The sequence below is a fragment of the Hemicordylus capensis genome, chromosome 4, assembly GCF_027244095.1.
Source record: "Hemicordylus capensis ecotype Gifberg chromosome 4, rHemCap1.1.pri, whole genome shotgun sequence".
In the NCBI taxonomy this organism is placed as follows: domain Eukaryota; kingdom Metazoa; phylum Chordata; class Lepidosauria; order Squamata; family Cordylidae; genus Hemicordylus; species Hemicordylus capensis.
The window spans coordinates 61,606,380-61,618,577 of record NC_069660.1 but is presented as its reverse complement, the minus strand read 5'-3'; the positions used below and the strand labels follow the sequence as shown (position 1 = coordinate 61,618,577).

The window sequence follows — 12,198 nt, the reverse complement described above, 5'->3', positions numbered from 1 at the left end:
ATGACCTCCGCATGTGCACAGAGGCCATTTGTGTCACCACACAATATTAGTGACATAAATGGCCTCTGTGCATGCATGGAGGTCACGAAAATGGCCTCCACGCATGCACAGAGGCCCGAACTGTGTCATTTGGGAGGCCAGCGAGGGGCTTTGAGGAGCCCCTGCCTGCTACCTCCTTGTGCTTCACTGCTGCCAGCTCACCACCTATGCCCCCTATCCCATGGTCTCCGCTAAAGGTATGGATACTGCTTTCTCCCCACCCCCAGTGCCTTTGTGAAGGTTTAGTGATGCCCCCTTTACTTGTATATCCAGGCCTGTCCTCAGGCCCTTTCGGCCCGGTTTGAGGGTCAACCCAAGGCGGACCTGGTTTGACCAAACCTGGAACGGGAACGGGTCAGTTTGAATCCAGTCTGGATTCGAATTGAACTGACCGAACCAGTTTCGTGCACAACCCTATTGAGAATATCAAATGCAGCTCTCTGTCCCCTAACTACAAGTGCTAGAGTACACAGAACTGATACTAGATCCCCAGTGGGAGGGAACAATCTCTAAAGTGTACTGAGTAGGGTGGAGGTGAAATGCCCCCCTTAAAATTTGCAGCCCCATTCATGAGCGATTGGGGGGAAGTGACTGAAATAGGGGCTTACAGCTGATGATGCTTAGGAACATAGGAAGCTGCCTTATACTGAGTCAGTCCATAGGTCCATCTAGCTCAGTATTGTCTACACAGACTGGCAGCGGCTTCTCCAAGGTTACAGGCAGGAGTCTCAGCCCTATATTAGAGATACCAGGGAGGGAATTTGGAACCTTCTTCATGCAAGCATGCAGAAGCTCTTCCTGGAGTGGCCCCATCCCTTGTGGGGGAATATCTTACAGTGTTCATACAAGTAGTCTCCCATTCAAATGCAAACTAGGGTGGACCCTACTTAGCAAAGGAGACAATCCATGCTTGCTATGACAAGATCAGCTCTCCTTTCCTCAGGTGACTGACAACTACTGTTTTGTCCCCCATTAGTCCCTTGATAACAATGATCTATCATTAGGAGACTTCTGGGGGCACAAAATGGTGGCTGCCAGCAGCTCCAATGGGAAGAGAACTGCCACAAAACAGACAGTGTTGGAAGGAAAAAAAGGTGGGCCTGGAAGGGGGCAGTTTCAGGGCAGCGTTTGAGCCCCTACACAAATTTCAAACCAAAAATTTTCAGGGGAAATTTTGGCTCAGCTTTAAACTGAGTATGTTGCGGGAAAATCCTCTGGAACCTTGCCCTCTTGTTTAATTCAGTCCCTTGCTTTCATCCTTCCATCGGATTTGACAGAGAATGGGGTGTCTTACTAAACTAAAGACAATTAGTCCAGCTTCCCGCAATAGAACTCATTGCCTGACAAAATTGAGTCAAATACAACGAGGGGCGTATGCTCAAAAAATGGTTTTTATTCATGATCATGAAGGCACAGTACAGGTCAAGAAAAGTCTGACAAGCACTGGGCCCCGAGGATATGCAGTGGCTAGCTTATATAGACTAAAAAAAGCAAGCAAATTGGTAAATCCTACAATACATGTCTTTGTGAGTAAACAGATGTTTTCATGCCAACTAGCCTTGGACATGAGCTACTGTTTGGCCTATCTGCCCTCCCTACTCCTTATCGGTATCTTCTGGTCCAAGCTATATTTTGTTCTCTGCTGAGTGCAGAATTGCCTCATGACCTTGGCTACATACAGTATCTTTTGTCAGGCTCTGGTATTTGCTACCTCTTGGCAGAGAGAGACCTCACATTCTTAAACACAAACAACAAACCTTTATACACTTCTTAGTAGGCCTGGATTAAACATTTCATCATCAAATATACATAAATGCTCTGCTGCCATATCTGCTGTTTCCTCTCTGACTGTAAATACATTAGGCCTGGCTATAAATACAGATTAGGCAACCTGAAATGTATGGAGCTTAAACCCGGGGAACCAAAGCTAAAAGACAACAATAAATCCTCCCATTTTTTCCAAAGCAAACAAGGCTTCATGGTGCAGGGCAGACACATTACAAGTTCGTACTTGTATGGGCAATGAGTGCATTGCATGGCCAGCAGCCAGTGCTGTGAAGCGTCATGCAGCCGTGCACGGCAAAACAATATGTCACATTTTCCATTTACCTAGATGTTAAGAGGGGACAAAAACATAGAGTGGAAGAGGCTTCTTTTCTCTTGCAATGCCTCCTGTAAAGCTTGAACCTAGCATGCTAATACAAATGCTATTATTATTTCTTGTTTACACAGTCAGACAAGTGTTATTGACTGGTTTGTTTTATCCAGACATCGAGTCCTTCCCAAGGACCTGGGATGGCTGAATTTTATTGTCAATTGTTATAGATATCATCACAGAATATAGGCTGTTCCCAGTAAAGCTGCTTTTTGTAATTGGCTGATGGTGATTTCTGTGGCCCCTATGGTGTTGAGGTGCTCTTCAAGGTCTTTTGGAACTGCACCCAGGGCACCAATTACCACTGGAATTATTTGGGTCTTTTTCTGCCACAGCCTTTCAATTTCAATTTGTAGATCTTTGTATTTGGTGATCTTTTGTATTTCTTTTTCTTCTATTCTGCTATCACCTGGTATTGCTATGTTGATTATTTTAACTTTCTTTCTTTCTTCTCGACTACAGTTATATCTGGTGTATTGTGTGGCAGATGTTTGTCTGTTTGTAGTCAGAAGTCCCATAATATTTTTACATCTTCATTTTATTCAACTTTTTCAATTTTATGGTCCCACCAATTTTTGGCTACAGGTAGCTTGTATTTTTTGCAGATGTTCCAGTGTATCATCCCTGCTAGCTTGTCATGCCTTTGTTTGTAGTCAGTCTGTGCGATCTTTTTACAACAGCTGATTAGGTGGTCCACTGTTTCATCTGCTTCTTTACAAAGGCGGCACTTGCTGTTTGTTGTGGATTTTTTGACTTTTGCTCTTATTGCATTTGTTCTTAGTGCCTGTTCTTGCGCAGCCAGTATTAAACCCTCTATTTCTTTCTTCAAGTTGCCATTCTTAAGCCATTGCCAGGTCTTGCTGATGTCTGATTTTCCACATATATTGTGCAAATATTGGCTATGCAGTGGCTTATTTTTCTATTTTTCTGCTCGGTTCTTGACTTGTTCTTTCTTGTAGGCCTGCTTTCTTTCATTGGTGTTGAATAGTTTTGCGTTATTGACCATTTGAAGTGCATCTTCTTCACTGTCCTTGATCTATTCTTCAAGGCCTCTTTTCTCCTCCTCTGCTGTTTGATGGACTTGCAAGCATTCCTCTTCCACCTGAGCTGCGAGGGAGGTAGAGCCTATCGACATCACTGCGGGGGTGCAGAGCATGATTGATGGTCATGATTTTCCTGGTCTTACGATCCAGCGTCTCTAGCTCTGCCTGGGTCCAGTCTATTATTCCTGCAGTGTATCTGATAACAGGTATAGCCCAGGTGTTTATGGCTTGTATGGTGTTCCCGCCATTGAGTTTGGACTTGAGGATTTTTCTAGCTCTCCTGATGTATTCACTTCCAATTTTTATTTTAACTTCAGTGTGTGCAATGTTATCAGCCTGGAGAATGCCCAAGTATTTGTAATGTTCTTTCTCTTCCAGGTTCTTGATGTTGCTTCCATTGGGCAGTTCTGTTCCTTCTGTTTTTGTTATTTTCCCTCTGTTCATTATTAATGCAGCACACTTTTCTAGTCCAAACTCCACTGCTATATCGCTACTGAATATACGGACAGTGTTTAGCAGTGATTCTATTTCTGACTGGGACTTTCCATACAACTTCAGATCGTCCATGTACAGCAGATGGTTTATTTTACATGATGTTTTAGATGTTTGGTATCCGAGGCCTGTTTTGTATAGTATTTGTGAAAGTGGGGTCATGGCGATTACAAACAATAGAGGGGATAGTGAGTCCCCTTGGAAAATGCCTCTTCTAATGCTAACCTGTCCAAGTGTCTCACCATTGATTGTTAACTGTGTACTCCACATGCTCATTGCTTTTTAAATAAATATCTGAATGTTTTTGCTGACACCAGTTGTTTCTAAACATTTTAGTATCCATGTGTGAGGCAATGAATCGAAGGCTTTCTTGTAGTCAATCCATGCAACACTTAGATTGGTTTTTCTTCTCTTGCAATTTTCTAAAATCATTTTGTCAATCAGCAGCTGGTCTTTTGTGCCTCTGGTGTTCGGGCAATTTCCTTTCTGTTCAACTGGAAGCTGTTTGTTAGTTAATAAGTGTTGCATCACTCCATCTGCTATTATTCCAGTTAATAATGTGAACATGTTTGGCAGACAGGTGATCAGTATATAATTACTTGGAACTGCACCTTTTGCTGGGTCTTTCATGATGAGATGAGTTTTCCCAGTTGTTAGCCATTGTTCAATATCACCTCCTTGCAAAATGTGATTGAACTCTTTTGATAGTTGTTTATGAAGGCTTGTTAGGTGTTTAAGCCAAAAGCCATGCAGTTCATCGTCTCCTGTAGCAGTCCAATTTTTAATTTTCTTTGCTCTTTCACTTATTAATTCTGGTGTTATTATTAGATCTTGCATTTGTTGGTTACATTTTTCGACCTCTTTCACTCAGCCTGCTTTTTTATTATAATCTATTGGATTGTCCCATAATAGCCTCCAGAATTGCACTGGTTTATTAATTATTATTATTATTATTATTATTATTACATTTATATCCTGCTCTTCCTCCAAGGAGCCCAGAGCGATGTACTACATACTTGAGTTTCTCTTTCACAACAACCCTGTGAAGTAGGTTAGGCTGAGAGAGAAGTGACTGGCCCAGAGTCACCCAGCTGGTATCATGGCTGAATGGGGATTTAAACTCGGGTCTCCCCGGTCCTAGTCCAGCACTCAAACCACTACACCACACTGGCTTACTATGCTCTTATGTAAACCTATGGTGCAGCCACATTTGGAGTACTGCATACAGTTCTGGTCACCTTAAGAAGGACATTGTAGAACTGGAAAAGGTGTAGAAGAGGGCAGCCAAGATGATCAGGGGCCTAGAGCACCTTCCTTATAAGGCAAGGCATCGGGGGCTTTTAAGTTTGGAAAAGAGGTGACTATGAGGAGACATGAAAGAGATGTATAAAACTCTGTCTGGGGTAGAGAGTGTGTTCAGATGGAAATGTTTCTCCCTCTATCACAGCACTAGAATCAGGGGCCATCCATGAAACTGAAGGTCAGGAAATTTAGGACCAACAAAAGGAAGTACATTTTCACACAGCACATAATTAACCTATAGAATTCTCTGCCATAGGATGTGGTGATGGCCACTAACTTGAATGGCTTTAAAAGGGGCTTAGACAAATTCATGGAGGACAGCTCTATCGATGGTTACTAGTCTGGTGGCTGTGGGCCATCTCCAGCCTCAGAAGCACAATGCCTTTCAATACCAGTTGCAGGGGAGCAACAGCAGGAAGGAGGGCATGGACATACCTCTTGCCTGTGGGCTTCTCAGAGGCATCTTGTGGGCCACTGTGTGAAACAGGATGCTGGTCTGGATAAGCCTCAGCCTGATCCAGCAGGGCTGTTCTTAAGTTCATGCCTGCCCTCTTCCTAGTTAAGGCCTTACATGGTCATTTTGCTTGCTACTTTCTTCTGCCTCCCTCTCCATTCTGTTTGACAAACAAAATCATTGTGTTTTTCAAGAATCTCTCCCCAGCAGCTGCCTCGCTCACTTGATTATGATTACATGGCTGAGTGGTCAAAAGATTTCTCCTTCACACTTTGCATCCTCTCTAATTCAGTCTTGGCATTTAAGTGACTCCAATATTGTACCATCAGTGTCATTTTCTCCTCCCTCAAGCCTATGAGGGGTCTGCTCATCTCCCCAATTATGCCTGCCAACCAAGGCTCATTTTGTGAATAATGGATTTTTAAAAGCACTTTACTCCCTGTGTCAATTTGCATTTTTCCGACACCATTTCTCTTTTAAGAATGGCTTAAAATATCTAAAAAAACAGTCCTTCCAAAAATCTTATTAATTCAGTTCCTTGCATCTCTAACCAGGATAAAATATTGAAACAGTGATGATTTTCTTGGGATCAAAACTGCATATTCAAACATGTCCTACAATAATAGAAGCCCAGTTAGCATATACCAAAACGTTCTTTTCAAAGAACAAAGAACAGCTGAAAAACTATTAACTAGTTAACAGTTCATTGTTATTTAGATATATTTGTTTGGGATCAGGCTGGGTCTTGTTCTGCCTGCCTGAAGCTCTGTATGCTGCCCCTTGTGGCAGCTTGCTGCACTGCAGCACGTTTTACGTCTTTGGGACTGTAGGCAAGCCCCGCCCTATGGGACCACCCATAGCGGGAAAGATAAAAGGTTTCCTGCCTGAGGTAGGCCTTGCCTCATCATCAAGGAGAAGCTCTCTGTTACTTCTCCTTACTGTCTAGTCAGTGTGACCTCTGGTGGGTTCCTGACTACCCGCCGCCCCAGCTTCCAGCTCCTCCTTTACTGCCTGACACTCTGGTGGTAGCCTGCTGACCTGTTCCAGTGGTAGCTGGTATGGGGGGTCCTGGGAGGCAGAGAATAAGTTTTAGCTGTTGCTCATTCGTACTCTTCTCACCTTGCCCCACTGCCTCACTCTCTCTCACCTCACCACGCCACGGCATTTACTCCAGGCATGCAGGCTGTTCATTCACTGGGTTGGGGGTTGCAATCCCCAATCCAGCAAATACCAGCCTGCACACCTGGGGTTAATGTCGTGGTGGAGCAAGGTGAGAGAGGCAGCTGGACAGGACAAAAAGAGTGAGAACGAGCTGGAGGTGTGGCTCATTCTCTGTTTCCCACAGCCCCACCCATACCAGCTGCCACTGGCCTGATCCCCAAACCTTGATGGGCTGCCTGGTTCAGGAATCAGGCCAGCGACAGCTGGTACAGGTGGGCCTTGTACCCCCTAGTGACTGCTACCCACAGCTCATCTGCTGACAAGCTGTAGCTGCTGACAGGCTGTTTGATACTTAGAAACTGGTAATCTTTTTAAACAGACACAAATCAGCTTGTAACTGAGTGCTAAAAGGAATTAGCTGATTTATGCAGTAAATTTCGGGCTGCACACTGATGTGTTGGGCACATAGGAGGTTAAGTTCCAACAACGTTATTACAAAATTTACCACTTATAGAACATATATTATTCTATAGCTCTAAAACCTGACTAAGCCAAAGCAGTCTTTTTTTCTTCCTTCATTTCCTGTTTCCTGTCCTCTTAGCTACATCACACCACAAACCATGCTCCAAGCTTTTGATTAAACTAAACTTAATACCTCCCAACTGGTAAAAGAGGTACTTTTCAGAACAGTGGTTCTCTTGTTGTTATCGGGGGGGGGGGAGTTTTCTCTCTTCAAACAAACACACAGGAGAAGGGGGAGATTTTGACAGGCTGGTATCTCTTTAAGAGAGAAATCCCAGTGTGTGTATGTGCATGTGTGTTTGGTTTTTGCCAGTGCTGGTTGCCAGCTGGGGTGCCAGCTGGGGCTAAGTCACACCTAATGGACGGGCCACATACCTGTTTAGCCTGTTTGCCTCCGTTTGAAGCTTATTCTCTGCATAAGAAGCAACGACCAGGGAACATAGCGAACAGAGATTAGCAAACAGGAATTAGCAAACAGGGTCATAGGAGTTTCACATGGAGTTTAGCAGGAAAGTATGTGGGGAAGCTTGAAAGGAGCCCTCTTGATCACAAGGAGTCCCGCGGGAAGAGTAGGTCAGTTCTACTCCCTCTTGTATATGATCGGGAAGAAAGGTTTGAAGTGTTGAATAGCTGACAACTTCAGCTAAGACCTGACTTTCAAATAAACAATCTCTAATACTCTAAAGAGCTGACAAAACCAGAACATAGAAAAGCCAGCAGGGGAGTGGGAATTTTCCACTGTATTGAACGGAGTGTGTATGATTATCTGCTCAATGGGCAGCAGTCATGAGTGTGTGCTTGGTGCAAGGAGCTCCTGGCTTTTGGGGGACATGTTTGTTCCCTCTAAGCCACAGTTGCTGGGCTGGGGAAGCTCAGAGAGTTAGAGAGGTATGTGGATGAGACCTTCAGAGACTTGATAGAGGCTTCCTACTCCCAGGCTGACAGCTACTCTGCAATGAAAGTCTCAGGAAAGGACATCATTCTGAGGAAGAGGGAAATGCTACAATGGGCCCATATCCTCTTGCACAGATGAAGCTCCTGGGGGGGGTGGGCTCCTATTAGTGGGTGATTCAATCATTAGGGATATGGAGAGCTGGGTCTTTCACCCGCTTATAGACTACACATTGACTTGCCCACCTGGTGTGAAGGTTGTGGATGTCACACGAAGTCTAGATATGCAGTGCTGGGGAGGAATCAGCTATTGTGGTGCACATCAGCACCAAAGATGTTGGGAAATGCAGTCAGGAGGTCCTGGAAGCCAAATTTTAGGCATATTGAAGTCCAGGACCCCCAAGGTAGCTTTCTCAGAAATGCTACCTGCTCCACACACAGGGCCAGTGAGACGGGCAGAACTGAGGGGACTCAATGTGTGGAAGAGACGGTGCTGCCAGGAGGAAGGATTTAGATTTGTTAAGCACTGGGATACATTTTGGGACAAGATGAGCCCTTTACAAAAGAGATGGGCACCACTTGAACCAAGATGAAACCAGACTGCTGGTGCTTAAAATAAAAAAAGGTTGCAGAGCAGCTTTTAAAATGGCACCTGGGGGATAGGTCACAGGAGCTGAGCAGTATCCAATTCAGCAGTTCAGCAAATGTCATCCCTTAAGGCACAAGGGTGTAAATGATTGAGATAAAACAGAAAGGGTGGGGACAGAGTAGAACCAGATAAAGAGCAGACAGAAGGCTGTGCTAGCTGGTCGAAGAGATCAAATGGCCATAAGAAAAATAGTGCACATCAGGTAAGAGATTCAGAGTACACGTGCTTATATGCCAGTGCCAGAAGCCTCTGAGCCAAGATGAGCGAGTTGTAGTGCTATGAAAACCTAGATATAGTGGGCATAACAGAAACATGGTGGAACAGTGAGAACCAGTGGGAAAGGACAGGGAGGGGCGTATTGGAGGTGGAGTAGCTGGGTGTGTTTATGTCTCTCTGTGTGTGTCTGTGTGTGTGTGTGTGTGTGTCTCTGTGTGTGTGTGTTTATCATATTTCTATACCGCCTGATATATGCATCTCTAGGCAGTGTGCAAAATTAAAAACACAGCAAATGTAAAATATAAAAGCAGTTAAAATTCAGAAAACAAATTTAAAAATCTCAGAAGATTAAAACACATTCAATGGCTTAAAATTTCAGTTAAAAGCCTGAGAAAACTGGTACATCTTGAGAGTCTTCCTAAAATTAAACAGAGAAGGAGATGCTCTTATTTCAGCAGGGAGCCTATTCCAGAGCCCTGGGGCAACCACAGAGAAGGCCTGGGCTCGGGTTGTCACCAAATGAGCCAGTAGCAACTATAACCAGACCTCCCCAGATGATCTTACTAGGCGGCAGGGTTCATGACAAAGAAGGTGCTCTCTTAAGTACCTTAGACCCAAGCCATTAAGGCTTTATAGATAACTAGTATGTTTAAGCCCGTTATAATAACGGGCGCTAGCCTTCCCCCCCCCCTTTATGCGTTCTTTCCGACACAGTGATTGGTTGTCTGGGGAGAGGGAGAAGGAATGGTGGCTGCTTTCTGCTGCATGGGTTGTGCGGACAGAGGATTAATAAAGTGCTCGTGTAACTGGTTTTTTGTTTTTGTTTTTGTTTTTTTGTTTTTTTTTGGGCCCAGACACGGGTGACAGACCCCGCCAACCGACCGCCCTCCCAGATGCCCGAGTCCGGCTCGATTCCTCCCCCCCCCCACATTATTAAGGGCCAAATAGGCCCATTAAAGTGCCTCTGCGGCTGCCGCCGCCGACCACCCGCCCGCCCTCCCAGATCCCCGAGTCCTCTTTTCGCCGGGATAATGCTGATTCAGAGCAGGAGAGAGGAGCAGGGTAGCAGAGCTCCTCTCTCTGCAAAGCCTCTTCCCAAACTGGCACTTTGGGCACAAAGGACGCCTATTGCATCCTTTACGTCCATAGTGGCAGTATGGGCAGATGCTTTGCACAGAGAGGAGCTCTGTTTGCGAGCTCCTCTCTTCTTCTCTGATTCTGCATTTTTCCGGGTTAGGAGGACTCGGGGATCTGGGAGGGTGGGTGGGTGGTCGGCGGTGGCAGCCACGGAGGCATTTTCATGGGCCTATTTGGCCCTTAATAATGGGGGGGGAGCATCTGGGAGGGCGGGCGGGTGGTTGGCGGCGGCAGTGGGGGGGAGTGGGAATGGAGGAGGACTCGGGCATCTGGGAGGGTGGGCGGGCTGGCAGTCGGTGGTGGCAGCCGCGGAGGCAATTTCATGGGCCATTTTGGCCCTTAATAATGGGGGGGAGCATCTGGGAGGGCGGGTGGGCGGCAGCAGCTGCGGAGGCAATTTCATGGACCAATTTGGCCCTTAATAATGGGGGGGAAGCGGGAATGGTGGTTTCGGGCAGTTTGGGGCAACATGGCCGCCCGTGTCTGGGCGGCCATATCTTTTTCGGCAGTTCTGAGCATGCGCTCTGCGCATGCTCAGAACTGCCAAAAAAGACACAGGCAGCACGACTGCACACTCTAGCCTTTTATGATATAGGATAACCAGCACTTTGTGTTTTGTTCAGAAACACATTGGCAGCTAGTGCAGTTCTTTCAAAATTGGTGTTATATCATCCTTTCGGGTTGATGCAGAAAGCAGTCGGGCTGCCACATTCTGTACCAATTGTAGTTTCCAGATTATGTACAAAGGCAGACCCACGTAGAGTGCATTACAGTAGTCAAAAGCCTAGCGGATTCCAGCATATGCACCACTCTTTTAAGGTAATTTAAATCAATAAATGGACGTAGCTGACATATCAGCTGACACTGATAAAAATCGCTCCTGGCCACTGCCTCAACCTGAGAAACCAGAGAGAGTTTGGAATCCAGTTACACTCCCAGGCTACATACTTGATCTTTCGGGGGAGTGTAACCCCATCCAGAACAGGCAGATCCAAACTATCTCTCAGGTCCCGACCCCCAGTGGTCAGTACCTCCTTCTTATTCATATGTTAAAGAAGGAATAGAATCTAAAAAGCTAGAAAATCTAGGAAAACCTGAGTCCTCCATAGAAACTCTGTGAGTGACAATACAAGACCTGAAAGTCCCTAGTGTGGTACTAGGGAATTGCTATCACCCTCCGGATCAAAACACTGACAGTGACTGGGAATTGCAGAAGGAAATCGGGGAGGCATCAAAGAGAGACATAGCTGTAATAATGGGTGATTTCAATTACCCACACATAGACTGGGTAAATTCACATTCTGATAATGACAAGAGGCCACATTTCTACATATGTTGAATGACAGTGCCCAAGAACAGTTGGCTTTGCAACCAGAGAGAGGGTGACCTTGGACTTAATCCTGAGTGGTGCTCAGGACCTGCTGTGAGATGTCAGTGTCATGGAACTTTTAGCGAACAGTGACCATAGTGTGGTCAATTTCAGCATACATTTGAGGAGAGAATTGTGAAGGAAGTCTAACACAGTTACATTGAATTTCAGAAGAGGAAACGTCTCTAAAATGAGGAGTTTGGTGAAAAGAAAAAGGAAAAGGAAAAATCGGGAAAGTCACTTCGCTGCAGAATGCATGGAGTTTATTTAAAACCACAATAATAGAAGCCCAATTAGATATACCAAAAAGGAGGAAAAGTACCACCAAACCGGAGAGGATGCCAGCATGACTAACAAGTAAAGTCAAGGAAGTTATGAAGGGGAAGAAAAATTGCTTCAGAAATTGGAAGGCCTGCCAAATAAAGAGAACAGAAAGAAACACAAACTCTGGCAAAAGAAATGCAAGGTGACAATAAGGAAGGCGAATAGACAGTTTGAGGAACATTTAGCTAAAAGCCTCAAGGGGAATAACAAAATCTTGTTTAAATGCATCAGAAGCAGGAAACCTGCCAGGGAGATGGTCCAGGGGCGTAGCTATAATTGAGTGAATGGGTTCAAAGAACACGGGCCCCCAGCTCCTGAGGGCCCTCCAGATCCACCCTTCCCTATTTTTTTCATTATCTCCCTCACCCTGGGGGGCCGCTGGGGAGAGGGATGAACATGGGCCCCCTCTCTCCTAGCTACGCCCCTTGGCCTGTTAGATGACAA

At 45.4% G+C, this 12,198-nt stretch overlaps 1 protein-coding gene across 5 annotated transcripts in view; it reads left to right on the top strand.

The window, feature by feature from the left end:
• CAMK1G (calcium/calmodulin dependent protein kinase IG) overlaps window positions 1–12,198 on the top strand; it is a 94,456-nt gene that overhangs the window by 32,771 nt on the left and 49,487 nt on the right. The gene's annotated exons all lie outside the window — the stretch shown is intronic.